Source organism: Balaenoptera physalus (genome assembly GCF_965194825.1).
Source record: "Balaenoptera physalus genome assembly, chromosome: 21".
Taxonomy (NCBI): domain Eukaryota; kingdom Metazoa; phylum Chordata; class Mammalia; order Artiodactyla; family Balaenopteridae; genus Balaenoptera; species Balaenoptera physalus.
In genome coordinates this window covers 44,939,167-44,954,600 of record NC_138902.1, presented here as the reverse complement: position 1 = coordinate 44,954,600, position 15,434 = coordinate 44,939,167, and the positions used below count along the sequence as shown (strand labels likewise).

The 15,434-nt window shown below is 48.5% G+C and overlaps 1 long non-coding RNA gene across 1 annotated transcript in view; it reads left to right on the top strand.

Moving 5' to 3' along the window:
- The window catches only part of LOC309651415, a 375,253-nt gene that overhangs the window by 119,915 nt on the left and 239,904 nt on the right, over nt 1-15,434 (top strand). The window lies entirely within an intron of this gene.

Below are 15,434 nucleotides of genomic sequence, written 5' to 3'. Positions count from 1 at the left end.
CAATAAAGTATTTTTTGATTAAGGTATGTGCATTTTTTAGACATAATGCTGTTACACACTTAATACACTACCGTAAACATAACTTTTATATGCACTTGGAAACCAAAAAATGTGTGTGACTTGATTTATTGTGATACTTGCTTCACTGCAGTGGTCTGGAACCGAGCCGCAGTATCTCCAAGGTCTGTCTGTACATAGTGTTTCTATTGTGTACAGCTATTTACATAGCGTTTACATTGTATTAGGTATTATAAGTAATCTAGAGATGATTTAAACTATACAGGAGGATATTCGTAGGTTATATGCAAATACTGCACCATTTTATTTAAGGTACTTGAGCATCGGCGGATGTGGGTATCCACGGGGGTCCTGGAACCAGTCCCCCAGGATACCAAGGGAAGACTACAGTGCATCTAATTTATTTAACTTTGGTACTATCTTATATTTTGTCCCATTTTGTTACATTGAGTTTTAGTGAAAAAAATTTTTTTTTCTTTTCCTTATTGGGAGGAGGTTAACGGGGAGGATCCTTGCTAAGAAAGAAGCACGTCTTTTGACAGTCCGGTGGGTTGTGTATGTGGTGGTGATCCCCCCGGTGTGGGTATATCAGGCTTCCACATATAGACCATGTTGCTGAGCTTGACTTCCTGGTGACTGGAGTGTAAGTAATTACGTGTTAGTTTCCCGTATCGCTATAGGAGTAGTGGAATCTTCTGGCCAGAGAACTCTGTAGATATCAATGTTCCAGTTAATAGAGGTTTGCTCTGAACTGTTGCCTTCGGGAACAGTGTTCCAGAAGAAAGGCAGTTCGAGCCTTCTTTTGCCTTGCAGTGTCTGCTAGATAATTGTGGTGAACGGCGGTTGTATCCGAGGCAGTTTTGCTGCCTGTCATGGGTAATAAATGACAATAAGGAAACCATCTTTCACTGAACCGTTGGTGGGAGAACTCCATTTAGAAGGCAAAGTTTCTGAGGGAAATGATAGGAATTCCATTTCCCTGACACATTTTATGCTTTTTCTTCTCTTTCAAAGAATCCATCCTTCAAGACTTCTGAAGCCCAACAAGATCCAGCAGTGGAAGTGATCTAAGATATTAGCCATTTCCTCCTAAATTAAAAATGAAGCAAAATAAGGGAACAAGCATAAAAAGAAAAATTGAGAAGAGCTTGAATAACAATTTAGGCCTATATGACCAGTGATCTAAACTTCCTCTATTCCAGGCCTAAGTTCTGATCTTCCAACGTCTATATCCACTTGAGGATTAAAAATATTTAGGTTGGCGAATCGATTGTTGCAGAAGGAGAGCCCGAGAATGCAGGACAAGTAGTTTTCCTGTGAGTGACACGGGTGAGAACTTTTCACATGCATAGTTCACTTGGTTTTGCTTTTTAAAGTGAGGCTACTCTGAACGTGGTAGATTGCACAAGTCATCAGTCAGGAGGGCTTCCTTAAGCTCCGCGGGAGGACCAGGCTGTCTGTGGGAGAGCCTGTGCTCTGCCCACTTACCTCCTGCCAGGGAACCATGGTGATGGGGGATTAGCATCGGCAGAAGCCAGCAAAAGAACCCTGGGCCCAGGACTTTTTGGAATCGGTATCACATTTAGAGGGAAAGGCTTATCCCATTTAGATGAGAGGTGCCCAAGAATTCTGGAAAGACCTAGAGCTAGGCCGATTTTTCAGGACTGTTGGAGCGGTCGAAAGCCATTAAATTCAAAAGCCATTAATTCGGCTTCCCTGGTGGCGCAGTGGTTAGGAATCCGCCTACCAATGCAGGGGACACAGGTTTGAGCCCTGGTCCAGGAAGATCCCACATGCCGCGGAGCAACTAAGCCCGTGCGCCACAACTACTGAGCCTGCGCGTCTGGAGCCTGTGCTCCGCAACAAGAGAGGCCGCGATAGTGAGAGGCCTGTGCACCGTGATGAAGAGTGGCCCCCGCTTGCCGCAACTAGAGAAAGCCCTCGCACAGAAACGAATACCCAACACAGCCAAAAATAAATAAATAAAAATAAATACATTTATTTAAAAAAAAAAGCCATTAATTCCAAAAATGTATTTAAAACAGAGAAAGACTAGCGGCTGGCAGCTGAAGGTACGGAGCGGACTTGAAGCGGGAGCGCGGGGCTGGAAGGGAGAGATCTGCTTGGCAGTTGGCCTCCAAAAATAAGGGCAGCTTCAGACTGTATGAATCTCCAAATCGTTATTGAGTGCCTAACCAAGTATCAGGTGGGTTCTCCAATGCTCCCTCGTTTAGAGTTGGAAGACACAGAATTGTCAGGTGAAGCCCAGCTTTGCCAGTCTCAGGCTAAATGACACTCGCCACCTGCCAGGGCCTGCTGACGCGACCTGCAGTTTATCTTCTCTGGGCTTGAGTTGTCTGCAGTGTCTATATCCATCTGGGTGAGGCCAGTGGGGAGAGGGCAGGGGTCAGAAGCGGGTGTGTGCAGATGCCTGGCCCTTACTCCATTGCCAAGGTCAGTTATTTTAAAAGATTTTAAAGGTTTTTCATTAAATTGAGCTCAGTATTTCCGAAGAAAATTGGGGAAGAGTTCTGTACGCCACCTGCGCATCACTCAGTAGCAGAGTTGCTCGGTGGAGCCCACGGATCTCCCAGGCCTGGAGCCTGAAAATGCCGCTGCCCTTATTTTTGGAGGCCAACTGCCAAGCAGATCTCTTCCTTCCTGCCCTGCGCTCCCTCTTGAAGCCCAGTCCGTATCTTCAGCTGCCAGCCGCTAGTCTTTCTCTGTTTTTAAATACATTTTTTAAATGTAAAATATACATAGCAAAATTTACCCTCTTAACCATTTTCAAATATACCGTTCAGTGATAACTAACTACATTCACATTTTTGGTGCACCCATCACCACCATCCAGCTCCAGAAGTCTTTTCATTTACAAAACTGAAACTCTGTGCCTGTTAAACAGTAACTCCCCATTCCCCTCTCCCTCCAGCCCCCGGCAACCAGCATTCTACTTTCTGTCTCTGAATTTGACTAATCCAGCTACCTCCCATAAGTGGAATCATACAGAATTTTTTCTTTGCGACTGGCTTATATCACCTAGCACAGTGTCCAATGTTTGTCCGTATTGCAGCACGTGTCAGAATTTCCTTCCTTTTGAAAGCCGAATAGTACTCCATTGTACATCACATTTTGTTTCTCCATGTGTCTGTTGATGGACTCTTGGATTGTTTCCACCTTTCAGCTGCCATTTTGTTTTGAACGTCTGATGTTCCTCTGCAACCTGGCATCATCCACGTGGGTCCCTGACTGCCTCCTTCCCTCCACCAGTCACCCAAACATCCTGGAACATTCCTCGCGTTTTTTTGTGTGTGTAAACCAGCCTTTCTGAGAGGCTTGTCATGTGCTTCCTTTGCTCGCGTACAGCTTTCTATGTCTCTTTCAAGACTGAGCTGGGATCCTGCCTTCTCTGTAAAGTCTCCCCAGGCCTTCCTCAGCTGGAACTGATCTATTTCTTCTCTGAAATCCTACAGCAGTTATTGTCAGCAACAATCTTTTCGGCAGTGAATCGTGCACAGTTTTATGACATCTCTCCTACTGTCTAGAACTGTTATTGAGACATTTCATTTAACTTTTCACAATGATCTCTTCCTGCTCTAACAGGATGATTAACTCCATGAGAGCATGTGTGTCTCGTGTATCTTTGTACCCACTGCCTTCCATTCCACCCACATCTTTGAATCATACCTTACATAGATGTGTTTAATATTTCCATTTAAAAGTTACGGACCTGATTGCACTTTAATTCAGTGAAGCAGCTGATGAGGAGCCAACTTCCTAAATCATTTTTTTCCATGCCGATTTCCTCATGAACAGCCTGAAGAAATATGGTCAAACAGAATGCAAGAGAAAGAAATCTTCCTGTTAGCTTCCGGGGTTAACGGGCACATTTATCTTTGAGAGAGAAGGGAGATTATTATTTAAATGTCTTATTTTTAGCTTCTGTGTTTCAGTTAAAGCATTCTTATATATGGTTTTGGATTAGGAGGTTGGCAATAATATACGCTCTTGCCAGGACCCTAGAGATGATGTTTCCATTTAAACCCTTCTGATTAGAGGATGCCTTGACCTTTACAGGTCTTAAGTCACTATAGACTGCTTACTGTTGCAGGGATGCTTTATTTTAACTTTTGTTAATGAAAATTGTTACATCTTTGGTATTGTTAAAAATGCCATTCGGTCCGGGTTTTAGATGGGCATTTTGTTACTGAATTGCTTCCCCTGCACAGTGATGTGTGGCGTGCAGCCTTTTGTGCTCATTCTCCTGCCTTTTCCCTGTTCTTCTTGAAGAAGCAGTCATCAGTGATATATGCAGCTATAAGTAACAGACACCTGACTCTCAGCGGCTTAAGCAAACAATATATTTTTGTTACATAATAACTGCATTTGCTGGAGTTAGTTCAGCAGCTCAATGATGTCGGCAAAGATCTAGGCTTTTTTCTTTATTTTTACTTGGCTTTCTTTAGCATTATGTCTTAAAGCTTGTTTTGTCAAGCGCCAAGCGTCCCCATTAAGTACAAGAAGGAGGAGTTGGGAGGTGGGGTAAGCAAGAGACTTCTCCCCTCTTGCCTGTCCTTTTTATCAGGAAAGCAGAAACTTTCCCAGAAGCTCCCAGCTAATATTCCTTTACGTCTCATTGGCCACAAGTGGGTCAGTGGTCCCCTTAGCTGCAAGGGGGGCTGTCAGGGTGCTTGCATTCCAAGTTCTGTAGCGAAGGCTGCAAGGGAGAAGGAGGTTGGTAGCAGATGTTACTAATGATTCGGGCCTTACTTGAGAAATTGCATAATGGTCTAATTATGTAATTTCTACTCAACTGCTGTTCACATACTAGGTGTTCAAGTATTGAGTTGAAAAGTGATACCTCCTTCACAGGAATTTTGTGGACTTTTGTATTGAGTTTCAAACTCTTGTGTAGAAAATCTTAGTTTCTTATTTGGACAGAGCTATAAAAGAGAAACAACATACACACACACACACACACACATACACTCACACAACATTTGAAGGTAAGTTACATCATAGCCTTTGGCCCCTAAGTACTCTGTGTGTTTCTCAAGAACAGGGCTGTTTTCATAGATAACCACAGTATACTTATCGACTTAAGTAAAGTTAATATTGTTACAATACTTTAACCTACCATTCATATTCCAGTTTCGTCAATTGACCCGATAACTTTCTTTGTAACATTTTCAGTACAGGATCCAGTGTAGGGTTTGATATTACATTTAATTGTCATGTCTGTTTAGCCTCTTTAATCTAGAACATTTCCACAGTGGCACTGATTCCTCAGAGAGCCCCTTTTCCCGGCTGCCTTATGCTAAGATTCCTTAGATGCAGCAATTTTCAAAATTTTGGTCTCAGGGCCCCTTTACCACTTTTGTTTACGTGGGTTATTGCAATTGATATCTAACCACGTTAGAAATTAAAACAGAAGTTTGAAAAATATTTTGATTGATTTAAAATAATAAACTCTTTACATGTTAACATAAATAACATACTTTTGTGAAAATAACTATTTTCCAGAACAACAAAACATACTTTGTGAAAAAGGTAGCATGGTCTTACATTTCTGCAACTCTTTTAAATGTCTGGCTTAATAGGAAACAGTTGGATTGTCATTTCTAGAGTGCTTTTTATGTGTTGTGATACGTTATTTTGGTGGAAGTAGATGAAGGAAATCAGGCCACATGCAGATAGGTAGTTAGAAAAGGGAGGAGTAGTTTAATAGCCATTTCAGAAAATTGTAAATACTCTTCTTTGATACCACACCAGAAGTTGATGTGATAGTTTCTTAAAGCATAGCTGCTATGTAAAATATGAAGCCACATCAATGAATGTTTCCTGTTATCTTACATTGAAATCCACTGGTCTATCTTGTACTTTGAATTGATGCTTTACCCGTGCATGCTGTTATAACATGCCTTGGTCATTTGGAAAATCCTGGTTCACTGAGTTATGTAGATCTTCCACATGTTGACTCCTTTCATGCTACAGTATCCAAAAATCACTTTTATAAATATCACAACTGATCTCATTCGAAAGATCCTTTAAGTACTGGGAAGCTGTCGAACTCATGGCACCAGACAAGTTTACCGAAACTCTGTTTTTATCTTAAAAGCTTGACCTTTAGCATTTCTTTTTCCTTGATGCCCTGAGTTCTAATGAAGACTGGGACCGCTTTCTGGGCCTGCTTGTTCCTTGCTTCCTTCTCATTGAGTGGGAACTGTGGTGTTTCTGTCTAACTCCCACGAGGCTGATTGGCCCTCTTCTTGGTAGAGTTTGAGCTTTTAATTACCCGCGGCAGCCCTCGAAGAGGTGATAAGCGACAGGCATCACCACCACTTGGACAACACAGGTCGGCACTGATTAGCGCGGCTGGTGAGAGCCACGACTAATGAGGCCGAGGTCACGGACTCGCCCCGAAGCCCAGGTAGCCGGCCACCCTCCAGATCGCCGCCCCGCCGGGTCAGCTGCCTCCGCAGAGGCCTGCTGCCTTCTGGAAGGGGGCCAGGGAGGCGCGAGCCAGCAGCCAGCAAGGGCTCCTTTCGTTTAAAACCAAACAAAATAAGAACAGAGTCTCTCATGTGCCACCCCCGGTGGTCCCTCTCTAGGAATATCAGACTTAATTACTTACATTTAATTTGTTAGCCATTGGCTGGTTAATTTTTTAAAAACCCGATGATTAATTCGCATTCTTATAATAAGCAACATTAAGATCTATTAATGAGAGTTCAAATGGATCAATGATTTAATTTTCTTAATAAAATGAACCGGGAAAGTATTGTTCAGGAGGAACTCCATACTGTGAGCGTGCCCTCTGCCTGTTTTGTGACCTTGACTTGTTTTGCGAGCCAGAAATGGAGGGCAGGATAAGCTGATCGGGTGCGTCCGCCCGCAGCTCTGACTCCCCAGGGCGAAGCCGGGCTGGGCGAGAGGACGGCGGAGTGTCCACGTAGCTCGCAAGTATCACAGGCTAAGCAGGACGAGTCCGCTGCACCCTGCCCTGTCCCTTTCCTGCTGTACCCCCGGTGACGCTCGCCGAGCCAGGCTGACCGCAGCCTGTGACCCACGTCACACCCAGGACCGGGGGGGGGGGGTACGGTGCACTGGCTTCAGAGACGTGCCCGCAAAAGCGCGCCTGTCGGTAAGTCCAGCGCTCCGCTGCTGGGCATGAACGTCCGTCTGCACCGCGCGTCTGGATTAAGCAGCCCCCGGGAGGGAGGGTTCCAAAGGGCAGGCCCAGCTGGCGAAACGCGAGGAAAAAGACACAGAGCCGCGCCGTGGCACGAGCCTGCCCCAGCCCCCGAACAGCGATCTAAAAGCATCGGTTGAAAAGCGGCGCGGCGCCTTCTCCCGAGCGGTGGCGCGCGGCACGGAGGCGACTCGGCGAGGAGCTTCTCGCGCGTCACAGAGCCGTCGGGCTGCAGAGGCCCGGCTGGGCGGTGCGCGCGGAGCGGGAGGCCCGGGCCTGAGCCCAGCGCTCCGGGCTCTGCAGCCTGGACGCGGGACCAGAGCCAGCGCGGGTCCCGAGAGTCGGTCCCCCGCCCGTCCTGCCGCCTGGGGGGCCCCGGCTGAGCGAGCAGCGCATGAGCTGCCCCAGCCCCGAGGGTGGTGCCAGTGCACTTGGCGCCTGCGAGCGCTGGGGCGCCTCGGCCCCGCCGGGAAGTCAGCCGGGGCCGGCGCAGGCCGCCCGGGGCCTGCGGGCCGGTGCTCTTCCCGCGGGCTTCCGCGCGCTCGCTCCGCGCGGCGGGGACGATGTTTCCGTTCAGGCTCTTCGGCGCCTCGCCGTGTGCGGCGCGCGCCCCGCCTGGGACGGCCCTCTCCTCCCGCCTGTCCGCTCCTGGGCGCGATCGTGGCCTTGCTCGCCGGCCGAGGGAGTTGTGTCCGCCGGCTGCGGTTGGGGGGCCTCCGCTCCGGCGGGAGCGGCGGCGGCCTTGCAGGGAAGGTGCCAGGCGCTTAGGTGCCAGCGTGGTGCCCGTGCGCTCGGAGCCTTGCAGCTCCGTGTGAATCTGCGGCCGCAGGAGAGCAGCCTCGCGCAGCTGTTGCTGAAGAACGGCAGAGTTTACAATCCTCTGTTCTGGAACCGTCCACTTACCCAGGCTCCTGCAGCTTCAGAGCTAGAACCGGGATGGAAATGCAGGCTCCCCGACTCTGCGGCCTCGCCAGGATCCCGGGCTGAGTCACACTGAGCTAAAGCGGGCACGCGGGGCTCTGCAGACTCCACCCGCCGCTACATTTCCAGCCTCCCTCCGAACCTCCTGTTCCTGATGCTCTGACCCTGCTGGCCTCTGTTTTGTTTCTCGAACATTCCTTCCCAGGTCAAGGCTGCCGCACTTGCTGTTCTTCCTTTCTGGACGGGAGCTCCCTCCCCCATCTCTTCCCATCACTGAACGCAGCTCAAGTCTTGCCCTTCCGAGAGGCCAGCCCTGACTGCCTGCTCTCCCGTGACCTCAGCCTCTGGTTACTGTTATCGTGCCCGGCAGGGGTCGTGCTGTGTAGCTCCTGGAAGCCCCATCCTCTGGGTTCCCTGTGAATGATGCCCCTACGGTCGGGCCACAGAGGGACCCTCGGAAGCTTTCTTATCTTGGGGTAGGGCTGATCACGGTCAGGCCAGCTGCAGGGGAGGCAGACTGCCAAGTTCCAGACCCTGGACTCAGATCTTCTGCGGGGGTGGGGCAGGTTCTGGGGCGACAAGCCAGCTACAGCTTTGGAGACACAGTGCGGACTCACAGTTGCGCAGTAATTGGGGCAGGTGATGATGGGAGGGAGGGAAGGCCACAGGTTTTCCAAGAGGCAGTGAGCGAGCGAGGGGACAAGCCCGCGGTGGGGACCACTGGCGGCTCAGGGGAGCCAGTGAGGGGCGCCAGGAGTGGGGGTCTTAGTGAGCAGCAGGGAGAGACGGTCAGCAGGTGACAGAGCCCCAGTCACCCGGGCAGGACCGCGAGAGGGGAGCCGCCGGAGCAAGGCAGGTCACCTGTCCTCAGGGGGCTGGGCTGTCAGGCAGTGACCTCATCGCCAGAACTGGGAACGGGCTGCGTGGAACCTCGGTCACCGGGACGAGCCAGGGGCTCGAGCCCCTCAGTCCCCGTCTTAAGGACCCATCCTTCCTCCAGTATGTCAGGAAGCTCTGCTCAGGGCAAGGAAGCCAGGAGGACGTGGACTCGGGACACAGTCCCAGGAGGGCGCGGGGAAGAGCTTATTACGACTGAGAACCACATGGAGAATAAAAAATCTGATCATTTGATACATTAAATACAGTCATTTTTCACTTGAACATTTACTTGCATGACACCCTCCTGGAACGGTGTCAGAAGAATACATAACCCCACCCCCTTTTTCTTTTCAAATAACAATTTTTTCCAATGACACAGAAGAAAGGATTCCCAAGTTGGCTCAGGGCTCCCATCGCCTCGTGTATGGCATCTCACGGAGAAACCTCAGCAGGAAAACCAGAGTTCACCCCCTCCCTCTCTTGGGATTTAAACAAGGATGTGTGAGGCCAACAGAGACTCCCGGTAGAAAGTCTCACGAAAACTGGTGCAAAGTGTGATTTTAAACATGGCTGGTGCCCAGGGGTGAGGCGGGAGGGAGGGATGAACAGGTGGATTTTTAGGGCAGTGAAACTACTCTTAATGATAAAGCTGGATACTTTTGTCAAAACCCACAGAATGTACAACACAAAGAGTGAACCCAAATGCAAACTACAGACCTGGGTTCATAATCACATATCGATATTAGATTATCAGTCGTGACAAACGTGTCACGCTAATGCAAGATATTAATAATAGGAGAATTTGTGTGCATGGCTTCTAGGGGGAGAGAACTGAGGGATAATATGGGAACTCTCTGTACTTCTCTCTCAATTTTTCTGCACATCTACAACTGCTTTAGGGGCTTCCCTGGCCGTCCAGTGGTTGAGACTCTGCTCTTCCACTGCAGGGAACGTGGGTTCAATCCCCAGTCGGGGAACTAAGATCCCACATGCTGCGCGGCAAGGCCAAAAAAAAAAAAAAAAACTTCTTAAAAATAAGATCTGATATTTTAAAAAATCTAAACTTCCAGCTATAAGATAAATAAATACTAGGAATGTATATGATATGGTACAATATGATAAATAGAATTAATACTGCTGCTGTACATTGTGTATGAAAGCTGTTGAGAGAAAATCCTGAATTCTCATCACAAGGAAAAACATTTTTTTTAATGTTGTATCTCTAGGAGATAACGGATGTTCACTAAACGTATTGTGGTCGTCATTTCATGATGTGTGTAAGTCACATAATTCTGCTGTACACCTTACACTTACACAGTGCTGTATATCAGTTATATCTCAAAACTGGAAGAACACAATCTAAAAAAGAAGTGGCCGGGTCACAATGAACAATTTGAGTGAGAAGCCACTCAGAAAAGTACAAAAGGGCCAGAGAGAAAGGGCACATGCACCCTGTTTCCTTTGCTACTTTTTACACCATAAGGATGGACGTACTCGGATGAGAAACCCTTCTCGCGTTTGCACGATGATAGTAGTAATGAATTATGAGGTTTCTGAGGTGGATAGGTGTACAGATATCCAAACAAAGGAACAAAAATCACCAAAGTAAGTATCAGGATCTCCTTCACATTCTATGGTCTTTTTGTCTGTTGGGATCTCTTTCTCCCTAGGTGTGAAATAGAGACAAGTTAGATGAGTTTCCCTTTCTAGTATATTTAAAAGAGGATCTTGGAGTCAAGCAAAATTGGAAGAAAAAAATTAGAACTAGAAAGGATAGTGCTGGGTGAAATTCAGCAGAAGGGCTCCATAGTGAAACAGACTAAGGGTGGTGAGGAGTTTGAAGGTTGAGGGAAAAATGGAGAAAAAAATAGTTATTCTTGAAGGCCTGAAATAGACAAAAGTGGAGACATTTAAAGGGATAGGAGCCCCAGGAAGAAATAAGTCAAGGACAGCACTGAGGAGAGGGTACAGGTTCTTAGGATAATAGAGAGCGGCCAGTCCTTTCAGGAGGAGCCGGATGGGGTTACGGGGTAGGTCGACTGACCCGAGTGCTGCTGTCGTGTCTGAAATGACCCCTTTACGAAACAGCCGCCCACCGCCGTGTGCATGGCAGCGCTGGTCACGAGAGCCAAGAGGTGGAAGCAACCCAAGAGGCCACTGATGGATGGGCGGATAAACAAACTGTGGCATCTCCATGCAATGGAACATTATCCAACCTTAAAAAGGAAGGAAATCCTGACGCCTGCTACAACACGGATGAACCTTGAGAATATTATGCTAAGTGAAGTAATCCGGTAACAAAAAGGCAAATACTGCATGATTGCACTTATACGAGCTACCCAGTGTAGCTAAAAATACACAGAGACAGAAAGTCGCAGGGTGGTTACCAGGAGCCGAGGGCGGCGCGGATGGGGAGGTTGTTTAATGGATACAGAGTCTCAGTTTTGCAAGACGAAAAAACTCTGGAGGACACACTTCACACCACTGAACTGTGCACTTAGACATGATTAAGATGGTCAATTTTATGGTATTCGTGCTTTACCACAATGAGAAATAAAACCAAAACAGCTGCCCCACCCCTGGAGTGGTCACCGGGAGCCACATCGTGAATTTTCTCATCATTTTGGGGGACCTTCTGAGCTGCACTCCTGACTTAGCCCCCTTGCTCTGTCCCTCTCTACAGTCACTCAGTCCCCAGCCATCCTTGCTCTCAACTCAAGGATCCAAGGAAGCACATGCTCAGCTCCCTGCGTTATGCCTTGTTTTCTCTGCCTGAGGGTCTCGGGCTGTCTCAGGAGGATGGCCCTGCCTTGCCCGCTCCCTAGGACCCCGCAGTGCAGACTGTCCCCCACCGTGAGTGCCCCTTAGCTCCCTGGGCCTCTCACCCCGGGGCTCAGCCAGATGCTGCCCTCGTTGGCATACGTACAATTGTAACACGACTGTGCAGGGAGCAGGGCTTGCTCTGGACCCCGTGCTCCCGAGAATTTGAGGCAGAACCGAATTTCTATTATCACTTAGTAATTGGAGTTTTGCAGGCTTGGGATTACTGCTAATGGAAAGCAAATGGGCTAAGAATCAAGAAATAAGCACTTCAACGGCCAGCGCCACTCAGTAAAGCAAGGAGGCTATCGTGGCACTTTACGTGGCTAGAGATCATCATTTGTAGAAAGATTTGCAAACTCCTCACTGGCCCAGAGACATGATGCCCTACTAGGCTGTCCAGCGGCCCTGCCCCGCCTGGCGGGAGCAGCCAAGTGGCTGCCCGGGGGGAAGCACAGCTGGCTGCCCGAGGCCCAGGCGCACCTCCTTGGCAGGGGAGAGATTTAATTTTGTCTTTGCTCTCTGTCTGGTACCCACACCTCAGAGAAGCCCTCGTATGCCCCTCCCTAGACTCCGTCAGCCTTGTCGCCCGCCGCGGCCCAGAGGACAGGCGGGGACAGGCCTGCTGCCGGCGAGGAGACCGGCACAGTGGCTCTTCACTCTGGGAGAGAGAAGCGGCTCTAAAGACTGACGTTTCCTGGGGTTTGCTGACCTCTGGTCTCCGGGCTCATCTTGCCCTTTCTCCTTCGGGGATAGTGTCAGCCCATCATACATTTACATGAGGGGCCTCTTCTCCACAGATCACACCACCCCCTTTCCAGTTGCTAAAAGGCAATTTAATATGCAGAAGCTCTGCTAGAACAGCATTAGGTTATAACATGAGGAAATGGAAAAAAGAAAAAAAAAACAACACAACAACCTAAGCCCACTCTCCGCCCTTCAGTCGTCCTCTGAGAGTGACGTGGCCATTGCCCAAGGACGGGGCAGGTGTGCTGTGGTCTTGGGCTCAGCCAACAGGAGGGAAACTGAGGCAAGTTCAGCTGTTGGCCAAAGGCTGTCAGGACTCATGTGAGTTCTCAAGTTCAAGTTGGTCTGAGGGCTGGAGGGGCTCAGGTTTCCACTCCCTCGGGCTGGCAGACGCTGGGACATTTCCAGACCACCTCCTGGAGGTGTCCCTCAACCCCTCCACTCAGCGGTGACTTCCTCACTTAGCCATTAAATGTCACTGCAGCCCTTTCGCACAGGGGACAGAATCTACATCTAGCCGTAAAAAAGGTGATGAAATGAAGGAAGTTGTGAAATGACATTTTTTTCCAGCAGGTTTGTCATATCTCCCGCATGGAGGAAAATTGCTTTCTGTAAATCTTGGTCCAACAGAACAAAAACACCTATTTCTTTCCAGTTGGGGAGACAGCCATTCTCATCGGCATAATGAAGGTATTGTAAGCTGTGACTTTTACAAAGTCTGAGGGAAACCAATCTGAAATCTTGACAGATATGATCTTTCCAGGATGCACTGTTCGTTGACGGTGGCGAGAGACCTCAATTAATTTACGAACGAGGACAGCGGGATGTGACCCCTTGTGCATAGTCTAGGTGGGGCTGTGCCTGTCTGCATTTATGTTCTGGTAATTTTAAAGGATTTATATTAAGCTTTTCTTTCATTTTGAGAGTAGATTAAAATTCTAATGGAAACCATTTGTATGCATTTGTTGAATTGAATAGTATTTATGGCTGTGTTAAAAAAAGCGCTGCAAAATTCTGCTGATAATAAAGTCAGTGAAGCAAGAATAAGTGTAAAAACAGGAAGAGAAGGCTGAATAGAAACCATACTGTATTATACAAGTAGAATGAGGGAGCCAGGCCGGGCAGAACGAGGCTGGGATCATACAAGTATAACAGCTCTAAGCGAGAAGATGGAAATTTCCTGAGAGCCCACACTGCTCTGCTCCTGGGCTGCTGTTCTTTCCTCCCAGTTGTAAACATATTCTTTAACAGAGTTGCACGGATGTCATAAAATGCCTTACAATGCATCAGAGCGGAATTGTGCATTAGCGAATTCCACAGATGTAAAGCTGTGTCGCTGTCAACAGAAGCCTGCGTGGAAAATCAGGGGTCTCTTAAGAAAGTACCGTCTTCTCTCAAAACTACACCAAGGCCGGAAATGCGGACGTCCCCACACCGCCCAAAGCACAGCCCTGCGAGTCTCACCGGCCCCAGAGTCTGGACACTTCTCCTCTATTTAGTTCACGTTGCCTCTGTGAGGCTAAAACATGGGTCTCTCTGGTCACCTGTGTACCCCTGGCACCCAGCACAGTTCCTGGCACACAGAAGGTGCTCAACACATCTTTGCTGAGCTAAACATATATGTTCTAGGCCCCAGGGGAGATGCAACATGAGAGAAACAAGCAAGGTTCCTGCTGGTCCCAGGCTAGAAACCTCAGCCGGGGTGGGTGGTGTCCGCACCTAGTGGGCAGCCAGCTCAGGTCTCAGCCTAAGTTTAAGTTACTAGTGACAAGTTTTCAACACTTACTTTTCTATTAACTGCCCTTCACCCCCAATATCAGAACACCACTTTATATAATTTAATAGAAACCCAGGGCTTCCCTGGTGGCGCAGTGGTTAGGAATCCGCCTGCCAATGCAGGGGACACGTGTTAGAGCCCTGGTCCAGGAAGATCCCACATGCTGCAGAGCAACTAAGCCCGTGCGCCACAACTACTGAGCCTGTGTGCCACAACTACTGAAGCCTGCGCACCTAGAGCCTGTGCTCCGCAACAAGAGAAGCCACCACAGTGAGAAGCCCGTGCACCGCAACGAAGAGTAGCCCCCGCTCGCCGCACATAGAGAAAGCCCGCGCGCAGCAACGAGGGCCCAACACAGCCAAAAATAAAAGTTAATTAATTAATTTAAAAAAAAACCAGAAACCCATAAGCCAGTTGCTAGAAATTTTACATACTTTTGTCCTCCTTGGATTCCCGAATTAATCCTGGAAAGCAGGTGACATTATTATTATCATCATCTCATTCACAAATGAGAAAAGAGTCGTGGAGAGATTTGATAGCTCACCTATTGTCGTATAACTGCTGTGCAGGAGAGGAGAGCTTGATTTCACGTCTGATTCCAAGCCCAGTTAGCAAGTACTGGCTGGGCGTCGGTGCCCGGCACCGTGCTGGGCAGGGTTAGGGGTGTCACAATACACTGTCCCTGCCCTCAAGAAGCTCATCAACTGATAAGGGAAGCCCTTCATAAGCAAAAAAAAAAAAAACAGATTGCCTAGGATGCCAAGCATTATCCTAGCGGGATGTGTGGAAACTCGCTTGGCCAGACCAACTCACCAGGGCAGGTGGTGGATGGCATCGGGTTTTCCACAGGAGGGGAACTTGCACTCGTTCTTGGAAGATGAATATTTTTGCCAGGACCGCCACAGGAGTACCAAGGCAGGTAAGGTCTGTGCTCAAATGTCACCTTATCTGTGAGGGTGTCCCTGACTCCCCCACATAAAGAGCAAACCCACTCCCATTCGGCCACAGCACCCTGAGCCTGTTTTGTTTCTTTCCGCCCGGCACTCAACATATACAACACGCCCCATGTATTAGGCTGAA